The 15,328-nt window shown below is 36.2% G+C and overlaps 1 protein-coding gene and 1 pseudogene across 3 annotated transcripts in view; one reads left to right on the forward strand and one right to left on the reverse strand.

The window, feature by feature from the left end:
- Positions 1-15,328, forward strand: part of LOC145666627 (uncharacterized) — a 79,424-nt gene that overhangs the window by 21,885 nt on the left and 42,211 nt on the right. The window lies entirely within an intron of this gene.
- The window catches only part of LOC145666626 (lysine-specific demethylase 5A pseudogene), a 47,423-nt pseudogene continuing 41,017 nt past the window's right edge, over positions 8,923-15,328 (reverse strand). For both annotated transcript variants that reach the window (XR_014127796.1, XR_014127795.1), the window contains one exon: positions 8,923-15,038. The product of XR_014127796.1 is annotated as a lysine-specific demethylase 5A pseudogene, transcript variant X2 (transcript). The remainder of the gene's footprint in view (positions 15,039-15,328) is intronic.

Raw genomic sequence — 15,328 nt, forward strand, 5'->3', positions numbered from 1 at the left:
GGAGCAGTTTCAACTAAACTTACTACACATATTATTTACAATCTAGAAAAAAAATAAACCTGTGGAGTAAGACACTCTTAGCTCTACTAGGAATGCAGATAGAAAGGAGGTTGCATGTAAAAAATAAATGTAAACGACAGATATTAATGTGAATCCACAGTTTTCAGGATCGCTGATAACAAATGCTGACATTTCTGACGCCGCTAAATCCAAGTTCAGTTCCAGATGGAGTAGAAACTTAGGATGGGAAGGGATGACATGTAAAAATATTCGAAAACTGCCGATATTATTCTTGAATCCATTGTTTTCGGGGTCGCTGAGATGAGTACTGGTATCCCGATGCCACTTAAGTTCATATTCAGTCCCCATCGGAATGTTGGGTAAAAAGGGGTGAAAAATAAAATATCCAAAATGACCGAGAATTATGTCTATGACACCGCATAATTTTCGGGGTCGGGAAAACTGCTGACCCATTTGAAATAACTTTTGGAACGGGGATCAACCTCAACCTCGGCTCTTTTTATCATGTCACTTCGATTAAAATTCGCATTCTATGAGAATAAAGTGTATAAAAATTTATGCCAAAAGCAGAGTATCTTATGGATTCTTATCATTACAGTTTAATTGAAATGTATATCCTAAGGGGAAGCGAATTGAAGTATTTCCCATAAGCCTCTTCACCCTTGCGAAGAAGAGGCATTTCAGCTGAAAATAAATAAATACGAGGGTCATTTATCTCGAACTGGCAACACTGCTACGATTGGAGTGTCGTGTGGGCAGGAGACAAATGACGAACTTAGTTTGTTCCGTGGGTGTGTACGAGTCAGTTCAACGCTGCTGCGGTCCCATATTGCGGAGTGTGTGCCGAGCAGACATTGTTAAAGTGAATGTTGTGTGAAATACTGCGCTAACGCAATGTTCACGCATACAGAACGGCGTGTGTTTATGAAATTCCAGATGGCACGAGGGCGAAATGCTAGGACGATTCACAGAGGATTAGTAGAGGCCTGTGTGAAGCTGTTCTACCGTATCGGACAGTGGTGGGAAGGGTTGCAGCATTTCAGGCGGGACGACAGTCAACAGACAAAAGGCACGGTGGAGGGTATATGCGAACGGCTGTGAACGAAATTCATCTTGCAAGACTACGGACACTGCTTGACAGTGACCGGCGCTGGACTTGTAGTGAATTGGCGCAGGAGCTGAACATTTCTTCCGGATCAGTGTTCCCTATGCTAACACAAGAATTTGGCATGCGGAAAATTGCAACCAGATTGGTACCTCATGCTCTGACTGAGGTTCAAAAATGGCATAGGTGGGAATGTGCGTGCCTACACCTTCAACGTTTCAATGAGGAAGGTGATGACTACTTGCACCGCATTATTGCAAGTGACGAAAGTGTTGAAGGTCCTACAAGCCTGAATTGAAACGTCAGTCGAGTGAATGGCGCCACCCAGAATCTCAATGACCGAAAAGGCTTAGGCAAGAGCCAGCAAACGTGAAGGTGATAATGTCATACGACCACTTCGGCATTATCCTGTCACATCAAGTTCCACTGGGCGTTACCGTCAATCCTGCATACTATGCTTCATACCTCAGTCACCATTTACGACCAGCAAACGTCCACGCTTCCTGGAGTCTGGACCAATTCTCCTCCACGACAATGTCAGATGCCATACAGCCAATCCAGTACAGACTCTGTTACGACGATGGGATTTGGAGTACTGGAGCACCCGTCATACTCTCCGGATATGAGCCCCTGCGATTTTGATCTTTTCCCAAAAAATGAAAGAACATCTCAGGAGCAAACGTTTCAGAGATATTTCCAGCGTTGTTCGTGCCTTAGGACGCACTGTCAACACCCTCTTACAAAATGGGGCTTTGACAGGTATTCAATGGTTACCAGACATCTGGCGAAGGGTTCAACAGGTTGGCAGAGAGTACATCAAAGGACTGTCAGCTTCTTGAGGTGAGTGATTCACTACATTCCATTTCACAACTATGTTACCACTAACGCCACAACTATGTTACGAGTTAAATGATCCTCGTAAATAAACAATAGCTCTGAAATTATTTGGCTTATAAAACGTCAACTGTTAATTTTTTTTTGTCAGATATTTACTTTTAAATGCGTATTGGTCCAAAAGTGTGGAAACATCCTAATAAGTGAAGTGGAATAGGGATGAGGAGAAATGTTTGAGGACACATCACAATGACATCCGCGATCTAAAATTTTACGCAATATTGGAAACTATACAATATGATGTCATTTTAATAGCAAATTTTCGTAGAAATTGACTGTTACTGTTATTTTTGCTCTAGCGCTAATCATTACAAAATTATGACTTTGTTTGTATCGTTGCAGGTGACTTACTAGCATAAGATGACCTTGACGCATGGAGGGCGTATTGAGATCAAGCTGATTTCTGAAGAATGAAGCAGCACTGTGATTGCAGACGATTTTAACCTCTGTCATCCGAAAAGAATTTCCGTCAATCATAGTATTGTCTTAAAAGGCTGAAGAAATTCCAAGAAACCAGATCTGTGGTAGATCGTCCCAAGACTAGTAGACAACGCACAATGACAAACGAGTCAATAACTGTGGCAGTGTTGGTATTATTTAGTAAAAGTTTCAAAACAAGCAGGCGCAGTGTAGCCCGTGAAAGTGGTGTTAGTCACACCGCAATCATGCACATTGTCAGTAAACAAATGACATCCTTATAACTTTACCAACACTTCACAGAGGAATATCCAGAAAGTCGTTTGGAATTTTTTCAATGGACCACAGAGCAACTACGACAAAATACTTTTGACATATTATTTACTGATGAGCTAAACTTTTACGTGTCAGGCTAGATTAACAAACAGAACGTGATGTAATGGTCGGATAATAATCTGCATTGGTTCGACGCATTCCCAGCTGTTTCGGCAAGGTGATGGTGTGGTGTAATGTGTAGAGGACTCACGTTGTGGATCCACTGTTCATGGACGGGACTCTAACGAAAATGGGTTATAGGTGTTTGTTAGAAGACGACCTATTGCCATTCTCTGTTTTTCTAGCATGGTGCTTCACCCCATTAAGTTACTTGTACCTCCTTCAGCAATTTCCTAATGCGTGGATTGATTGGCGAGGTGCTATGAATGGCCACCTCGTTCCCCTGACATGTTCCCAGTGGACTACTACATGTGCGGCTAAGTGAGGTCTCTTGTGTATGCTGTGAAAATACAGGTGTTCAGGGTCACAATGAACGAACTGTGGACGGATGTTCCAACATTACAGATGACACTTCGCGCAAGGTTTTGCGTGACTGGAAACTCAGAATGCATCTGACAATTGACTGGAATGGGTAACACATTGAACAATGAGTTGTCCTTGCCGTATGACTGATCTCTTTTGGTAATCGTTAGCACTAGAGCAAAAATAAATGTCATTCATTTTCTACGAAACTTCACTATTTAAATGACATGTCTATGGTTTCCATTTAAGACAATCGCGTAAAATTTAAGATGCCGTCGTCGTTGTGATGTGTTCTCAAACATATCTTTCATCCCTATTCCCGACGTACATTGTTACTTTTGTTATATTTTACAGTATGTATCTCTTATTAAGGTGTTTCCAAACATTTGGACCACCCTCTAGTTTCTACTGCATGGAGTTCATTGGAGTTTATCTAGTTGATTTAGAATCTAAGGAAATGTATTTGATGTAGTATGACTTGAATCCTATATCACACCATATGATTCACCAAACTACAAACGAGATATTTACAATTACTATGTTATAAACTAAGTATGTTTGAAATCATAATTCCTATTGGATAAATAAGATGATGCGGTGTATAGATTATCATCAGATGTGGTGTGGAGAGAAATATTGTGGGTGTGGCTGCGGATTGAACTCTTACAAATGTGATTTTCTTTTTAGTTTAACGTTCAACGGTTATGGCATGTAGGTTAAAGGAGACGGATCATTAAAGAAAGGAAATGATTATGAAATTAATCTTTTTGTGATTTTTTTCACCGGTAATCGAACCCGAGAGGACATGCATCAAAGGCACACGCGCTAGCCATTAGACCACAGATGAGATCAGCGTGGAAGTTTAGTGCGGTGGTCTGTAGTCTTTATTTATTAATGTCTACATTTTAAAATTTCCATTTCTATCCATTGATCTTCAACTCAATCTGCAATACAGAAACTGATGTATTGTATATTATCAATCTTCAACAACAGTTTGTTTTCGCGTCTAAACATAAAGCTGACAGTGTCTATATTTTCTTCGAAAGTGAGAATAACACTGTTAAATTTAACTTGGTCGTTTTGGCGTGTGTTGTTTGCTCACCCAGAATACGCCCGAAGTGATTTCGATTTTGTAACTCGTTAATGTTACCTGGTGTAGACGCCCAAAACCCTTGTCTACAGGTACTATAGTACATATATGAACGTCTTCCTCTTAGAGTCATTACCACTATTGCACGTCCTTTCCCATTCCTTTTAATATTCACTGGAAAAGCGTCCAGTTTCCATAGCCTTACCGTATAACACTCCCCCCAAACACTAACCCACATTCTATGCATATGAATATCTCAGCGACTCCTAGACATCAAATACTAGTCCACTGACAGATACGGTGATGATTCAGCTTCTTAAAACAATTAAATCTCTATTTGTATTCTTATATTGATATAAATGTTATTTTTACTTTCTGTTAGTATATAAATAAAAAAAATCAAGTCTTTTTATTTTTAGCTCACAAGTGACCTTTTCCTGGTGTCTCACGAAATGTGGAACGAGACTATGGTCAATCGATTTGTGTTAGTGAACAAGAAAATCCATAGGCGGGAAAAACCCTCGATCGCAACCGTTCCGTACTTATGACGGGAAGTAGGGGCACTGGAACAGAATACGTTGTGGATAATGAGACGTAATATGGAGTTCGATGAAAAATACGCATAGAAGCGCAGTTACACATATACTACAATACAACATTTACATTCGACAATACTCGGACAAGTGCGGAGAGGCGTAGAGCATAATGGCAGAGGAGGAGGGCGGGTAAGCGTGGAGTATAGCGTAGGGGAAAAGTTCCATAAACGGTATGAACACATACGAACCGTGTGACGCCAGAGAAAGGTCCCTTAGAAATATTACGCGAAGTACAAAGGTGTGAAATCTATCAGACAATGGAAAGATTTGCATGGGGTTTATTTTTTCTGAGCGTTATGAGCGACTTGACAACAGTTATTCCTTGTAAGCTCAAAGACAAGAGTAGACTTCAGTGGGCTTCCTTAGAAAGACACAGATTTAATTTTTAATGAATTAATTTATTTACAGATAATCTGTGTTCCTTACAAAGTGGGTCGAGACTCGCTAAAAGAGACATACTATCAGATGAAATTTCAACTTTATTCTGGAATACTTAATTATACATGGTGGCTCAAAAGTAGGTAGGAGAGACCGGGGTAATAAGAGACAGCAGTTATAAGAGACCGGCCAAAAAAGACCCTAAACAAATCAAAATTATAAAAAATAATAAGTAATGAAACCGTCAACATCTTTACTTTACTACCCCACTTGTACTTATGAACTAATATGAGTTTTTATGTTGTTGTCACGCTTTGCAAAAATACCTTCACTTTGAACTTACCATAGAAGTTCGTGACTGTTTTAAAATAAAATTTTATTGTGAAAAGTGAGTTACAAATGTGGAAATGACTGCTATGTAACTCTGTGACTAAGATTATGAAGATTGATGTGAAATTTTGAAAAATGCTGAAACATTGCATTTCAGATCAATTGAGGACCGTGCCGTGCCGTGGAAAATCAGCGCCCGGGGCGAGAGAATACGACGGCACCCCCATACATATATTCCAAGCAATTTTTCCTAACTTTTTTCCTTTTTTCTTCCGAATTTTTCGCCCCCTTACTTCGGTGCCCGGGGCAGTCGCCCCGCACGCCCCTGATTGAGGGCATGTCTCTTATTACATCTTTTAGAAATTTTGAAGGGGTAATAAGAGAAAGCTGTCTTTTATTACTCCAGTTCAACTTTATGCTTATTTAGCACATGTGACGAGTATAACCTGCTAGTTTTTTGTATATAGAAAGTAAATAGGAAAACTCCTACTCTGGCAATCCAGTCAAGATTCTATGCATAGATAGTAACAGTGGATAACATGCTTTGGATCAACTAATTTGATCAACTGGTTTGCCAGGATAAGTTTGCCAGGAGAAATTGATTCAACAGGAGCAGGATCTTGCTTAGAAATGTATTACGCCGTGTACTATGATCTTGACTGGTAAATTGGGAGGGCTATTACTTTCCCAAATGAAGGACCGTGCAAGGTTAAATTTTTGAAAAAAGGACTAAGTGGTTTTAATTGGCCTACCTATGATGACATTCAAACAGTGACATCCAAATTTGTGTTTTATGGACCTATCAAACTGGATGGAAATGGGCCATTCCAGATTTCCAGAGGATAGCTCCAACAAATTCGTTGTGTTTATAGCAAAGTGAAAAAGGACTTTTGAAAGCAAAACAGAAAGATTAAATATGGCTCCTCTTCTTTTGGTAGGCTTAGGTGTTTGTAGGGCTATTATTAATATTTGTTAAACTCATGCCTATATGCAACAGTTCTTTTTGGCCTATACATTTTTCATGTGTTTATTTAAGTGGTCCAGCCTAAGATAATTAATAAGGCCTACCTGCTATATTTGTTACACTAAAGTTTAAATTACATTTATGAGGTTTTTAAATGTTAACTTTGAGTTTACATAGGGTAGCATAACATTTTCAAACTCTTTTGTACATTTTTATATGTTCGTTCGACTGTACATCGTGAAAGGTTTAATATTCATCTTACATATTTTTTTCGAAAATGTAGTTTTCTACATAGGCTACATTTTACATAAAATTTGATCAACAATAAGTTTACAACATTTTTCAACGATCGCTTCTTGTGTGATTACAATTTAATAGTTTTTTCAATCCATTTTAAGTTAGCTAAAACTATTTTATCATGCCGATCGAAAAATAGTATGGTATACTTTTTTGTGATAGCAGATTACACAATTTACTGATTTATATTTGACGGTTTGAAGACAAACGTTTTAACAAGGTTCTATAAATACTACCATAAAACAATGGTACTAAACTAACTTTAAGTAAAACTAGTGTTTTAAACATTTCTTTTTATCAGTTGGAAAATTGGTGAAAACCAACGTTTTTATTCAGTTTCACAGTTTGGATTTCATTCGTTTTTTTATGATATCTGGCATAAAACAGGAAGCGAGATATAGCTGTTAACAAAATTATATTTTTTTTAAGTCACGAATCTATATTATAAAACTGAAAATAACTATGTTTGTGACTCTTAATCTCTTGAACTGCCCGACCGATCTCGATCAAATTTTTGACGTAGATGCGGTTCTGGCCTGGGAGTGTCTTTAGCTATTGACTTTGACGGTAGAACTTAGGGGAGGGGGAGGTAGGGGAGATGGAAAAAATAAATAAAACTTATTAACTCTTGATGAGGGGAAGATACATATAAAAATCAATATAAATAAAAATAAAACTAAGTTTGTGACTTATTAACTCTTGAACCACCCAACTGATCTCGATCAAATTTTCAACATGAAGTTTTGGCTTGGGATGATGTTTATCTATTTTCTTAGACGATGGAACTTCGGGGAGGGGAAGGGAGGTTAAAAAATAAATAAACTTAGTAACTCTTGAACCAAACGATCAATCTCGATCAAATTTTTAACGTAGACGATTTTCAGGCCTGAGATGTTTTCTATAATTTGACTTTGACGGTAGAACTTAGGAGAGGGGGTGGGAGGGGTAGATACATAAAAATAAAATAAAACTTAATAACTCTTGAACCACCGGGCCAATCTCGATCAAGTTTTCAACCTAGATGAAGTTCGAACCTGAGATGCTTTTTGTCATATTACTTTGACGGTGTAACTTAAGAGAGGGGGAGGGGGAGAAACATTTAAAAATGATCGAAAATGACCGATATTTGCGTCGAATCTATAGATTTTGGGGTCACTGAGACGAACAGTGACACTTCCGATGCCGTGGCCCACAAATGAGGAGAGAAGGGGGATATGTAAAAAATAATCGAAAGTGACCAATATCAAAGAGCGCTTTAGTAATAGTAAAAAGTGACTGACTAGGGGAACATATTACTATTTTTTCTTAATTTAACCCAGCGAAGGAGGTAACTGATGCTAGTCTATATTATAAAATTGAAAGTGACTATGTTTGTGACTCTTAATCTTTTGAATCGCCCGACCGATCTCGATCAAATTGTTTACGTAGATGCAGTTCTGGCCTGGGACTGTTTTTAGGTATTCACTTTGACGGTAGAACTTAGGGGATGGGGAGATATATAAAAATAAATAAAACTTAACTCTTGAAGCATTCGATTGATCTCGATCAAATTTTCAGCATATATGAGCTTCAGACCTGAGATGATTTTTTTTTTCATATCACTTTGTCGGTGCAACTTGTGTCGGTGTCGGGGAAGAAGGGAGAGGAACATTTATAAATGATCAAAAATGACTGGTATTATTGTCGAATATATAGTTTTCGGGATCGCTGAGATGAACAGTGATACTTCTGATGTTGATTAAATCCAAATTCTGCACTACAGCTTGAGGGAGGGGAAGGGAAATACATAAAACTGATCGAAAATGACCCATATTAGTGTCGAATTCATAGTTTCCGGGGTCACTGAGATGAACGATGACACTTCCGATGCTGTCCCGCAACATGAAGGAGGGGAGGGGGAGACATATATATATATATATATATATATATATATATATATATATATATATATATATATATATATATATATAAATGATCGAAAATGACCTCTATTAGTGTCGAATCCACTGAGATGAACTGTGATCTTTCCGATTCAGTTTAAATCGATACCACTAAAAATGAAAAGAAGAATATTTCACGGGTACCAAACACATGAGATACGGAGTTGTGCATTTTAATTTTCATTTTAACCCAGCGAAGCGGGTAATCGATGCTAGTAACAAATAACTATTTTTGTCAGGAAATCCTAAAGAAATTAAGTGCAATTTCAAAGAAATCAGTTTTATGTAGATAGGTTTTATGTACAAGGGCATAAATTGAAAGTGTTATGCACAAAAGTATGTTTGGTCTGGGGCAGTAGTCCTTCGTTAAACATAATAAAAACTACCTAGACTATAATTTATGGAGAAAAAGCAAAAATAAATAAATAAAATATAGATATAATAATAATAATAATAATAATAATAATAATAATAATAATAATAATAATAATAATAAGCTAAAAATAGTGCTTTTAGTTTTTCGACGGAAGAAAACAAAAATTTTGTTTTTTCAAGCGCCAACAACACTAACTGCAACACATTTTTTTGTTTTATACATTGTAGCTGGCCCCCCTTGAAAAACGACGGGCCCCTCCTACATAAACCTGCGGCTACACCCCTGTTTACATATTTCAGATCTGAAAAAAGTAAACGGTTCAGAATTGTCTGAAGATGTTTCTTAAAACTCTTACTCATTTTCTATTCTATTTGCATGAGCAGTTACCCTTAGGGTTAATAAAAGACACTGACTTTAACAAAATTTTTCGTAATTTATTTTGGCATGAAAAAGCAACTGGAAAAATGTGTTAATACATCAGCAGGTTTCATTTTTTTTAGTACAATCACATACATTTTTATCTAGTTCCTCAAGAAATCAATACAAGTGCTAGAATTTTTTTGTCTCTTATTATCCCGTTTGTCTCTTATTACCCCGGCCTCCCCTATACAGTCTCGTACTGATCAGCTCACTGTATTTTATATCATTTCTTATTGTTATCAAACAGATAGACCTAGTTTCTTTATTATTTGTTCTTAACGTCTTTTCACTTATAACTTAAGCCTAGAACAGTCGAAGCAAATAATCCATAAACTAGAATGTTATACTTGATCAATGCAGGGGTGTATACTTACTTTTGGGCCACTCTATATTAAGACACAATTTTAGAGAAAAAGGAATACGAAAGAATGGATTGAAAGTTTAAAATATTTTAATACGTTTTAAGATACATTGAAAATGCGAACGTTTTTGTTTACTTTAGAAATAACATTTTTTTCTAAAAACTTCTGTATATTTATAAGCTAATAAAACAGAAACAATGTATTTCATAAAACATTATTCAAGGTTTCTTAAATCCGAAAACCAAAGCGATTATAATATACCCCAAATGATACAGATACCATGGTAACACAAATTCTTTTAGTACATATTCTTTATTGAAAACCTCATAACATTTTTAAAACTAGTAATGTTTTAACTGCAACCGATACTATTACTTGCAGTTATAAAATATAATACTTGTAATGTTTGCAGCAACAGTTGAGACATCACAAAATTTATTTGAAACTAACTAGTCGTGTTCCAAATGAACAGTATCGTACTGAAATATAACTTCTTATGCATATCGCAAAATTGTGGAATTTTCAATGCACATCGTTATGCTTTATCATTAATTTATTATATTATTGATTTATAATAGATTAAATTCGAATAAATGATTCAACTATTGTCTTGCTACAGAGAATACAACTTCGTAAATTAAACATCAAAAGCAGGTTAACTATATCGAGAACCAACCAAATATATTCAACTGAAATTAAATATATCAGAACAGGTATGTCAGTTGTCAGAACAGTTACCCGGCTGTTAGTTAACTACTCTGTATTATTTTTCATTGGCGTTTCTTTTGTTAATCTATTTATTTAGGGTTATTTCCTTTTTCAATGTAATACTAAGTAATATTTACCGAGTTTCAAATTAAAATCAGTTCACGCAGAGCTCATTTTTTAAAGAAATAGTTTCATGTCTTGGTTTTGTCGCTTCTAAAATTCTCCAAATAAAATACTGTTCGTTCAATTCAAGTTCAAGCAAAGCGCCTTCCATCGTAAGTTCTTCCAGTTCTGCTCTTATCTCTTCTGTCAAACCTACCATAGGACGTTCCATTTTACCAACAACGACCAGAGAAGTTCTGTAGGATTGTTTATTCCGTCGATTAATCAGTTTCATGGTTCTTGAGTATGTATATTTTGAACGATTGTGTAATGAAGAAAGCCTAAGGTGAGCTGAATTACAGTCTAAAATTTTGGGCAGTTTGGATGCCAACATGCCATTTTCTCTTCTGATAAAAATCTGTAGTGTTCCCCTGTAATTTGTGCTAGTGTAAAAAGAGGTGCCATCAGACTCATGAACCCAACGTTGGAACCTTAATGAAACTTCATTCATAATTCCTCTAAGAGAGGAAATTGTACGCATCCATTTCAATCCTTGTTTACTAACTGCTTTATCCAGTTCACTTCTGATCAACTTCTCAGTACACGACACCAAAGATATATGTGCTAGTACTCCAGCTATTTCTGATCGTTCAAATACTTTCTTCACTATATCTTGCCAAATCATCGCTCGTTCTATTAAACATTGACGAACCTCTCCCTCTTGTAATCTAACAGGCATGCTACGAAGCTTATGAAGTAACTTTAGGATTCGATGCAAAGTCGGCCGTCTTGTACGTAAGCAGCAAGAGCACAAAAACTTACTTTTTCTCGCCAATAACATTAATTGCTTTGATGCAAATGGTTTAGTCGTGGGTGAAATTGCCTCTGGTAACGATATACAACCGATGTGAAAACAATCTTTACATAAATTACACTCTAACATTATTCCATACTGTTCTTTCTGACATATGCAGTATTTAAAATTTGCTTCATCTGCTGATCTCTTCTGTAGATTTTTAATTTGAACCGATTTCATAACTTCCATCTCTCGGTTTCTGGCAACATTTGGAGCCGAAATAGCTTTGACTGTGTCGTGTACTTTATCTATATTTTCTTTCAGTGGTAAAAATGTATCTTGTGATTCAGAATCCTTAACATTAAATCTTGGAGATACAACACCTAAAACTGAAGAATTAGAATTTTTCTTCAAGAGTAGTTGAGCTACCTCCACCTCCCACGTTTTGGCATTTGAAATACACTTTTCAAGGAAGCTTAAATGTCTTAGATTTACAGGGATTAAATTACCTTTCTCCACCAATGCCTGACACACATCTATATAGGAGTGTACGTTTGTTTCGGTAAAGTTCTGTTGAAGTTTTTCAACTTCGGCAGTCCATTCTTTAGCCTTCTCTAAAGCATCTTCCAGTCGTGGTAGAGTTTGCAAATATACTTTAATGCTTCTTGCATCTTTTGCTAATGATTCTAGCTTCTCAATAGTCTGGTAAGGTTTAATATTTAAATAATCATTAGCATTTTTTTCCCATTGTTTAGCCGTATTCGACAAATCTTGTAACATAGACATGACTTTGTTAATTATCGGATGAGGGAGTAGACGTTTTCCTGAATTCAAAAATAGATCAAGAGTCTCTAGAGTAATCAGATTTGATTCTTCTAAAATTTTAACTCTTTCTAACCACAAAATTTGCTGCAATTTCTGCTTCAGTTTCTTGACTATAGGTATTTCAATATTGAAAGAAAGCCCCATATTTATATATTTCTCGATTTCTTTTGACTCTGGTAACTCTTTCTCCAATAATGCCGAGGCTAAGTTCTGATAGTCATTTATTTTTCGTAATATTTCTTGAAAAACTTCGGCTTCTTCAAAAGAACAAGGAAGTCTAGCAGATTCTTCTTTCAGCGCTTCTAATTCCTCAAGAGTCAATATAAAATTAGTTACGGTGGACTTCCCTCTGCATGTTCTCGCTTTCGAGTTAAGTTCATTTGCAATGCTGATACACCTGTCAGCTACTGCAATTACCTTCCTAAGACAAATTATAAAATTACTATTCGAATAATTATGTTTTTGAATTTCTTCAACAAGAGCTTTTAGATCAGATAGTTTTAATTTATTTTGTTTTGGTGATTGAAGTCCAATCTTTATCTTCGTACTCCAACTGTCTGCCAAAACAAGCCTCTTTTTCAAACCTTCAATCATTACATCAAGTTCACTCAAAGAATACCTAAACCACATTTCTAGTGATTCAGGAGAACATTTGCATAAACTTGTATAATGTCGCAAGCACACCATTCGTTTCACACTACAGTTCATGCAAATAATTGCCGATAGAAAACACGTTGTCTTGCACACATCACATTGACGTGAGTCATCAGTTATAAGTTCGAAATCTACTCTCGAAAATTTAATAATACCCTCTTCATAAACTGTTTTTCGAAGCATTCTTTCTGACAGAATCATCTCCATCATATCATCATACGTAGCAGCAGCTACAGAAGGAGTCAGCAATTCTGCTTTCAAAGCCATAGTACATACAAGCTCATCATGGGAAAAAACACAAAACCTATTCAATACTGAATAGTGAGAAATACACGCTCTTCCAATTGGAAGCCAGTCTGGAGGAGCGAAATTTACTGCTTCTGCAAAGTTGAATCCCTGATTAAAACCACAATGGTACGCTCTTGGAAAAGTTATGACAAATTCTCCTGCTTTTTGATCAAGTCTATACACTGGAATTCCTGATTCCATAAAAATATTCGGATTCATAATAGTTACCAACTGATGTAATAGATCAGGCTGTGAATCGAATAACTCTGGTGCTGCTGCTTTCATTATCTTCTCAAAATTTTCAGCTTCTGAACCAGGAACACCATACCACGTTTTCGCCTCACCCCAGTGCAAGTAATTGATTGAATAATTCCAATGGTCTTCGTTGTGCCAGCAAAATGTAGCAAAACACATTCCTACATACATCCACGGTACTTTCATTCCTGATACATCTGCATTTATGTGTCTCAAAACTGAATCTTCCAATACTGGAAAGTTATTTAAATTCCATGGCGAATCTGCATATTCTTCATCCAAACGTGTCAAATTGTTCGACATTTTAGTGGGAAAACCGGATCCAAGGTCCATTGTATGCAGATCTGCGCCATATTCCACGGTAACATTTTCTTCAATTGAAGACATTATTCTCCAAAACTCGTTTTCAACAAGTGATTTGGGCACGAGATTAATAGGCATGTTGAAATAGTTGCATTTAAATTGATCAGCCATTTCCCCAAACTCATGTAATGTGTATTCCTTCTCTGCTTGATCAAACCCGAATGCCTCAATATATTTATCCATCTCTTGTGCTACGCATTTCGGACACAACCAATCACCTTTCGGAACTTCATCAAGTGGTGGGAGCAAACAGAAAGTATGGTAACTATCATCACAACTATCACACAACAGCATTAATGCTTCTCCATCTCCACGTCCACAATTGAGACAAATGTATTCATCTTCAGAATCATATACAAATCTGTGCGATTTATTTTTACCGTCAGTTGTTTTTATTTCTGCGTGCTCGTAACTTTTAGGTCCAGTTTTAGCAATTATTTTCCGTTTTTCGCCAGGATGTTCAAATATACAAGTATCAGGAGATTGATTTCCTCTTCTCTTCATATCCAATTTAAAACTTTTTCTACCATTAAAATGTTTTCTCTGCAACTCGAAAATGTCATATGGATAAAGAATTTTTTCATAGCAATCCTTTAACCAAAATTCAACTTCCTTTGTATTTGGATAGCCTAATTTTGTTGCTATAATTTGGCCCCATTTTCTGTTTATGGTCACTTGAATCATACCACCCTCTGCTTCTACTTCTTGATGCATCGTGTAAAGATCTAGAATTCTATTGTTAAAAATGGGTATTTTAAATTCTATACCTTGTAACTCCCAGAATTGAGTAATCTTATCAATAAAATTTAGTTTTATCCTTGTTTTTGCTTCTAATTCATTTAGTCGTTGTACTCTTGGAGTGAATTTGAACTTACTTACATCTAATGCGAAAGGCGGTTGCCATCTTACCGGAGGACTTATTTTACATATTCCATACTGCGATGCCACGGGCCGAATTTTATTGATGTATGCTAAAGGGTCTTCAAATTCCTCATCCGTTGGCTCGAAAACTGGTGCTTCTGGTGGTACCTCAAATTCAAAATCTGAAGCCATAATTCACTATGAAAAATTTAAAGAAAATTATTGTAAATAAAATATTTATATGAACTTACTTTATTACTGCAAATATAATTCGATATGAAAAACAAAATATATGAGGAAGAGTACCTAACTATGAAAAAGTATGTCTAATATAGAATATTTAAGTACAACTTTTTGGTGCCATATGAGTAGTTTCTGTCCAGACTAAACGGAATGAATTAAATTAAATTATGTGCGATGTATGATGGTGTGCGTGGATTTAGTTTTGTGCCTCATCAAATTTAAATAAGTTATTGTTTAATATCTCG

Source organism: Thermobia domestica, chromosome 12 (genome assembly GCF_964235325.1).
Source record: "Thermobia domestica chromosome 12, izTheDome1.hap1.1, whole genome shotgun sequence".
Lineage (NCBI taxonomy): Eukaryota > Metazoa > Arthropoda > Insecta > Zygentoma > Lepismatidae > Thermobia > Thermobia domestica.